The sequence below is a fragment of the Mirounga angustirostris genome, unplaced genomic scaffold (genome assembly GCF_029215605.1).
Source record: "Mirounga angustirostris isolate CCGP_5_RB_7025 unplaced genomic scaffold, mMirAng1.0.hap1 SCAF_1, whole genome shotgun sequence".
NCBI lineage: Eukaryota > Metazoa > Chordata > Mammalia > Carnivora > Phocidae > Mirounga > Mirounga angustirostris.
This window is the reverse complement of record NW_026991709.1, coordinates 213667524-213675424: the sequence shown is the minus strand read 5'-3', so window position 1 is coordinate 213675424 and position 7901 is coordinate 213667524. Positions and strand designations below refer to the sequence as shown.

General features: G+C 58.2%; 1 long non-coding RNA gene across 1 annotated transcript; it reads right to left on the bottom strand.

Moving 5' to 3' along the window:
* Positions 1-3687: 3687 nt before the first annotated feature.
* LOC123834273 (uncharacterized) lies at positions 3688-6480 on the bottom strand. The gene is made up of 3 exons (XR_006788427.2): positions 6453-6480; positions 5152-5320; positions 3688-4002 (listed from the first exon to the last, which is right to left on the bottom strand). It is a non-coding gene; the product is annotated as an uncharacterized LOC123834273 (long non-coding RNA).
* Positions 6481-7901: the final 1421 nt, after the last annotated feature.

Genomic DNA, 7901 nt, shown 5'->3' with positions numbered 1-7901 from the left:
CGTTCTCATTCCAATCTCGCTTATGAAAAACCTCAGGTCCTTTGTTAAGTCAATCAACAAGCATGTACTGAGCACCTCCTGTGGACCAGATACAGCTCTAGGCACTGGGGCACAGCAGAGAACAAAATAGAGAGAGAGACCCTTGCCTTGTATTATTAATGCCTGTGTCTGTGTCAGGAGGTCAGGGAGCAAAGTGTACGAAACCCTACTGAACTGAACTGGAAGGACTTACCTCCCAGCCAACAGATACTTATTGAACATCTATTACATGCCAGGCATCCTTCCAGGTTCCAGGAATGTAAGGGTGAGTGAAGGAGAACTGATTCCTGCCTTCTCTGCGCTCTGGGGACAAGACAAGATCACAGCTTGGTAATTATGCAACTATTTGTGTGTACAAAGGAGGAGTTTGGGGAGCAGTGACAGAGATCAACGAGAGGAACCTACTTATCTGGGGTGTCTGGGAGAGGCCTCGTTGTAGAGGTTTACCTAGGAGATGAGACCTGAAGGATGGGAGGGCAGGGAGAGAAAGAGAGATCCTGAGGACAAAGATATGTGTGTGTACTGGAGTATTCAGTGGCTCCCCGTGGTCATCAAAATAAAATACAAACGCTTCCCTCTTCCCACAAGGCCCTGCACAAACCTCCCTCCCTGCCCTTCCCTCCCTGATCCCAACTGCCTTCATCTTCACCCTCATCCCCTCTGCTTCAGACACCCTGGCCTCTTAACTGTTTTCCCAACAGCCCAGATAGGGGTCTGCCTCAGGGCTTTTGCATTTACCGTTCCCTCTGTCTGGAATACTGTTCCCTTGCTTCGCTTCCTTCAAGTCTCAGCTCAAATGTCACCTCCTAAGAAAGCCCCCTCCTGGCCACCAGTTTAAGCAGTGCTCGCTAGCTTCCTCAAAACACTGTATCCTGTTCTCTCTCCTTCTAGGTCCCACCAGTTTGTTCCCTTTTGTTTTGACATGATCATGTTCCTCTGTGGGTTGTTATATTCGATATATGTCTCACTCACTAGGCTGTGTGGGGACAGATCCTGTCTCTTGCAGAGCCTGGTATACAGTAAATGCTCAATAAATGAATAGGCAGTGAGTGCAGGAGAGGAGAAGAAACAGCTGATCCAGCTGAAGCCAGAAATCACTGGCTACACTCCTGCTGGGAACTTCTAAGAAACCCGAGTTCCACCGGTCTACAATGCCAGGAATTCCAAGTTGGGGGGGGGGGGGTGGTGTCTGTGAAGTCCTAATTCCAAAACCTTTCCAGGAAGTGCCATGCCTCCCCTGGATGTCCCCCAGGTCGCTAGATGGAGCACCTTCTCCCAGACCTGTTCCTCACCCTGCCAGGCCCCACAGTCCATCCTTCTCCCCCAAGACAGAGCATCAACCTAGCCTCTTCTCTCCCCTTCACCTGCCAAGCAATCCTGCTCCCTATCCCCTCAGCGCCCCCCCTCCAGACTGTGTCAGCTCTTCATCCTCTCCCCTCTGAGCTCAAGCCACCTACCTCCCCCATCCGGACAGCTTTTACTCTTGTCACCTTTTGTGAGTCTGGCCCTCCCTCACTTAGAACCTTCCCATGGCTCCCTGTGGCCCTGGGAACAAACCCCCAGATCCTCAGGCTAGCATCAGACCCCCTCACCACCTGGCCTGGCCTGGCTTCACCTCCTTCCACCCATTCCCATACTCTCTCTGCTCCAGCCGCACCAGTCACTGTTATCACCTACTCCGTGTCCTCTCCCACTTCTGGGCTTTTGCTTGCGTGGTTACCTCTTCCTGGAATTCCCTCCTGCTCCTTTTCTGCCTGGAGAAAATCCATTTCTTCAAGGCCCAGCCCCAAAGCATCTCCTGCAGGCATCTCCTCCAAAAGGTATCTCTACACATAGTGAGCACAGGCTCTTCAGGTAGGTATTTATTCTATAAGCCATCCTCATGCTGGAAGACGCTGGGCTCCTAGATAGGGCCCAGCCCCAGGATGGGGGAGTGGGGGGCAGAATTAAGCACTCGCTCCCAGGCCCAGGGCCCAGGTAGTCAGCAGGACAGAGGGAGCACCTGGAGGGGGACAGAGACTCTGCCTGGTGAGTCCAGAGGAGGCTTCCTGGAGGAGGGGACCTTTACCCAACAGGCTTTAGATGTTTCCACCAGGCATATTCCACGGGGGCGGGGGGGGGGGGGGCGGATACAGATTTGTGGATTGCCTGAGAAGCCACAAGACCCCCCCCCCCACACACACACATACACACGATGGTGTATGTAAGATATGCCAGGAAGGAGAAGACGGTTTGCTCTGAGCACCGGCTTTGGGAGCAGCTTTGAGAGTTTGGGGAGACTCAGTTGAGAGCAGGCTGTGAGATGAGACCCTCAGGCAGCCTATGACTCCATACCCCGCTGAAATGCCACATGCAGCCAGAGCAGGGGGCGGGGCGGGGGGGGTGAGTTACAGTCTGGGCAGTCTAGCACAACCTTCTCATTACCCCCCCCCCCCCCAGAAGGCTTCGCCCAGCCAACTCTGCCGGCCAGGGCTTCACGCCCCACGTCTCTAGGCCTCAGTTTCCCCACCTGCAGAATCCGGGAAGAAGCTGCAAAATGGGGGAAGGAGCTTAGCTTCTGATCTCTCAGCTCCCCCAGTACAGAAAGGCTCAGCCCCGGTTCCTGGCTGGGTTTTTATGATGTGGATTTTTTTTTTTTTTTTTAAAGGAAAAAGCTGAGAAGCAGCGCTGGGACCCCAGATTGCTCAGACCACCTTAAATCAGCCTCGCCGCCTCAGCTACTGTGGAAATTCCTTTCTCCGCGGTGGTTGGCTGGGTGCGCCAGCCAATCCTCCCGCGGCGCTCCCACATGGGTCCGTGACATCACAGGGGCGCTGGCCAATGGAGATCCAGAAACCCGCAACCAATGGCAGGAGGCACTAGGATGGGCTAGGCCAATCAGAAGGCTGCCATTGGGGTATGGAGAGTGGGGCTCCCCCTCCCCGAGAGACGCTGAGAGCCTCGTGGCCGCCAGAACTCAGTCCTGTTGAGGGGGTGCGTGGGGGGGGGGGGATCCAGTTCGATTAGTATCTGGAAACCCGGAGTAGCGAGCCACCCCCTGAGCCTGGCGGGCCTCTCCTTAAAAGCAGGAGTCCCTTGCCCCACATACTACCTTGCAAAAGCTCGGCCAGCTGGCGGGCCGACTAGCCGCCTTTCGCCCTATTTCACAGATAGGTAAACCGAGGTAGACTTTAAATCACGCTGGACGCCTCCCACCCCCGGGAATCCCCGGGAAGAGCTGAGACTCTCACCCGGGCCTGGAGGCCCCTAGCACGCGTCAGTTTTTGTCCCCCAGGTCAGATGGGGGAGGGATAAAACGACGTGTAGGCGGAGGGGAGGGAGGTGCTCTTTCCCGTGCCTCAGTTTCTCCGAACGCAAACGCGAGAGGAGGGGGAGCGGGCTTCTCGGAAAGACTACGATCCCCAGAAGCTCTCGCGCGGCGCCCGGCACGGCTGTCAATCAAAGTAACGTGGGTCCCTCTCCGGGCCAGCGCTCCCCCGCCCGCCGCCTCTCTCCCGCCCGCTCCCGCTCCCTCCCCGCCGGCTCCGGGCCCGGCGCGGTATAATTACAGCCCATTGATCCGACCCGGGCCGGGAAAGCGGCTCCCTCGGGGAGGCCAAGCCTTTGGCTTCCGACTTCGCCAACCTCTGCCTACTGCCCCCCCGCCCCCAGCCGAGCTGCTGGGCCACCAGCCAGGCCTGTCCCCTCCTGCCGGCCAGGGCTCTCGGGTGACCTCTGAGCCTCTGTTCCTGCCAAGGTTGGCGGCGAGCCCCCGTCAGAAGAGTCACACACGTTTTCTTCCACCTGGGAACATGGGGAGCCCTCCCCGGGGTTCTAGCGCCCCCCACCGTGACCTTAAGACTCTTGCGGGCTTCTCTCTGGGCCTCAGTTTACTCACCTGTGTAGTGAGATGGTTGGACAAGACTTGTTCGCGAAACCAATGCTCTCGGCTGTCCCGTCTGTGAGCAGCCAGGCTAGGCCATGCTGGGGATTCAAGGAGGGGTTCCCAAGTTTGGAAAAGCAGGGGAGACCAAGCAGAACCCTCTCAGCCCCCTGTAGTCAGGGCAGGAGGGACCAGGACTGTCCGCAGGGTGGCAGAGACAGAGCAGGAGTGAGGCCGCTGCTTGGAAAGTTGGGAAGGCTTCCTAGATGTCAAATGGGGGTGTTGACGCTGGGGTTGTGCAGAATGCATAGGAGTTGCCTCATCTGAGCAGTGCATTTATACCACCCTAACCCAAAGGAGACTCAGAGCAAAGCTGGGGCAATGTTAAATCTTCCCCTGGGATTGAGGAGTCCTGGGCTCTGACTCCTCACCTTGCTGGGTGGACCTCTGACCATGCCCAGGCTGTGAAGTGGGGGGAGGGAGAGTCAGGAGAGAAAAGAAGGGGCCACAGTGAGTCCACGATGGCCCCGCAGGTTTCCTCATCTGGAAGCTGGGGTCGATGACAGAATCTTCCAATAAATGAAGGCTGATCAAGTATTTAAAATAACTCCTAGAAAATGCTCTGGGGGGGGTGTAGCCACTGATGGCCCAAAGGCCCTCTCTCCCACCCTGGCTTCACACTTCACAGGGGGACTCTGCATGCACTCTCCCTTCCTCCCCCATCTTTGATCACTCATTGAAATGGCTCAGTCAGTAGAGCGTGTGACTCTTCTTAATCTCGGGGTCCTGAGTTCAGGCCCCATGTTGGGCATAGAGATTTACTTTAAAATAAACTATACATATATATATATATAGATGATCAGATCCCATCCTTCCTCTGCTCAAGAATCTTCCAGAGCCCCCCATCACCCTCAGAATAAAATCCAAACTTCTCCCTCTGTCTACTACCGTCCCCTCCCTGTCCTCATCTCCTCCCTCTTTCCCCCTCGCCCACTTCCCTCCAGCCTCTCACGCCTCTTGATTGTTCCGCTAAGAGACCAGGCAAGGTCCTGCCCCAGGACTTTAGTATGGGCTATTTCCTTTGCCTGGCCCATGGCCGACTCTTCTCCCTCTTCCAGTCTTGGCCCGAACATCACATCCTAGTGAGGCCTGGTCTGGCTAGCCTTACAGCAGCCCTCAACCTTCCTACTTGGTCAGCCCCCCTCATTTTATTTCCTTCAGTAAAGCCTCATCCCTCTCTGAACACTTACTGATTATTTCAGTGCCTGCTCCATATATTGGTTGGGAGGATAAAGAGGCAAGCCTAGGGAGGGGCTCCATTTATAACCTAGCTTGCAGGGATCCATGGCCACCTGACGTCACACTTTCCTTGGAGGCCTGGGTTCAAATCCGACCTGGCGGCTGTGTCACACCGTGATTCTGTAAACAAGGGGAATGATAGAAACTTCATCCTGTGGTCATAGGATCAAACGGCTGGACAGGTGAACTGGCCTTGCCTGTTATAACCGTGTGCGCGTGCGCAAGGGGAAACGGGCGGGAGCCAGTACAAAAAGGCAACCTGTATTTTGGGAGCTCCAGGTCATTCCCCCTATCCCAGACCCCACCCCCCCCACACCCACTCCATCCCAAGTCCCGGCCTCACCCTCTCCACGGCCCCCACCTCGCACCTTGCCAGCATCCTGGTGAACCCCACCTCCTGGTGAGCGCTGCCTCCATCCCTGCTCTTGGGGGGTTCCTCCCTGGACCCCAGATTCGCCCCAGTCCCCAGTAGGCATCGCACAGATGTGTGTGGAACAGACTGAGTGGGCATTTTGGATCTTCTTTTTCCGGCCTCTGGTTTGCTGTGAGACCTTTCATTCCTGTCTGGGCCTCAGTCTTCTCATCTTGTCAAGGGGCTGACAACCCTACCTCCCGCAGCCATGATTGCTGGGCCGCCTGGATTATTCCCTTGACCTGGTGTCTGATGCTCACAACAGGCCTACAAAGTAGGGGATGCAAGCCTGGCAGCTGCTTCTGGGCTCTTGCCCTCACCCTTCTCTCTGCCTGAAGTCTCCCACCCTTCCTCCCCCTACCTGTCTTCCCAGCAGGCTCCTGTCATCCAGGTCTCAGCTCAGATGTCACCTCCACGGAGAGAGGCCTCCTGTCATTCTCTGTCTCCTGCCCCTGTTGGATTTTTCTTTGTAGCATTTGACTGTTGTCTGAATTATCTTATTTGCTGGTTTATTTGTTATCTGTCTTCCCTAGACACTGTGGGCTCCATGAGGGTCAAGAGGAGCTCCATCTTGGGTCCCTGGGCACCCACCACAGAGCCCCGTACACAGCGGGCATCCAGTAAATGCCCGTGCCCAGTCGGTCTGGCTTGGGAGCCGGTGGAGCGGAGGCAGCCCAGCCTAGAGACGCCCAGGAACCTGCCCAAGGTCACACAGCACCAGCGCTTGGGATAAGGCTCACAGCCGTGCTGTTCAGGGGCCCCAGGGCCACCCCCCTCCCCGCCGCCCAGGTCGGCCAGACCTAGTGCCCGGCTGCCCGCCGCCGAGGCCGGGAAACCCACCATTAACCACGCGGGCCGGGTCAGCGCGTTACCCAACAGGCCCGGTCAGGCCCAGCAGGGCACAGGGAGCGCGGGCCCCGCCCCTCCCTGGGGCCGGGATCAGGAGGCGGGGAGGGGAGGGGAGGGGAGGGGAGGGGAGGGGAGGAGGAGAGAGTGGGGTGCGGGGAGGAGGCAACACTGGGGACAGGGGGAGGCGGGGGAGGAGGCGGAGGGTGGGCGGGAGGGGACGGGTGAAGGGGGAGGAGAAGGAAGGGGCGGAGGGGCGGGGGAGAAGGGGTGGGGGGACGGAGGGTCAAGGGCGGGGGGCAGGGGCGGGCTTGCAGGCCTGGCCGGCGCCCAGCAACGTGGCCCAGGGGCTGGGGTAGGTGGAACAGGCCTGTGCGGAGAGGTGGGGGGGGGGGGGCATTGAGGGCGGGGGCGGCTGCGAGGCGGGGATGGCGGGGAGGGGACACAGAGCGGGGGGCACACGGGGAGAGTAGGAGGGAGAGATAGAGAGGGAGGAGAGAGAGCTCTAGAAAGACCTCGAAGGACGGTGGGGGGCGGGGCGGGGGAGAGAGAGACGGGAGACAGAGACTCTGGGACACCCAGAGCCAAGGGCAGAGACAGAGCGAAGGGCAAAGGTAGTGGGAGGGACCCTGGGGGGGGGGGGGGTCCCTGGCGGGCAGGGTGTTTTGGGTGCATGGGTTCCTTCCTGCAGCTCCTAATGTCAGAAAGCATCTGTAGAGGACACAGCCTCCTCCGGAGCCCCTGCCTCTGTCTTCCCTCCAGCCTGGGCCCTCCGTGTCCCTGGGTGTGCCCCTCCTCTGCTCAAACACCTGCCATGGCTCCCAGGCTGGCAGGCAGGCCCCGGAGGAGGCGGCTGGCTTCTCTGCCATTTTCTCTCTTGCTCCCTAAATCTTCACTGAACACCTACTGCGTGCCAGGCGCAATGCTAAGCCCCGAGATTTCAGTAATGACCAAATCGGACCAAATCCCTTTTGTCACGGAACTCAGAGTTGGGGGGGAAAGGGAGAACAAGGGAATATCTGTTGACTTAAGTTGTGTGCAGTGATTGATGCTGTGACGATAAAGCAAGCAGGAGAGGGGGTGTTGGTGGTGGTGATGGCAGCGGGTGATGGCTCTGGGGACAGTGTCTTCCAGGCAGAGGGAAAGGCCCTGAGGTGCTCCCAGGCTTGGTCACCCCCAGGCACGGAAAAGAGGCCAAGAATGGTTAGGCTGAAGGCCTCCACAAGGGAGGGGGGCAGTGCCTCAAGGAGCATCCCTACCTCTCACACCCTCCTCAGCCCAGCGCCCCCCCCCCCCCCGCTGTACCCTGACCTGCCTGCACCCCCATCCTCTCGAAGCCCTCCCCTCCAGCACTGGCTCCAGAAGCTTTCTCTTTCTCTTCAACAAAATGGCTCTAAGATCCTGGACCCTGTCGTTTGGGCCTTCCTACATCAGGATCCAGGT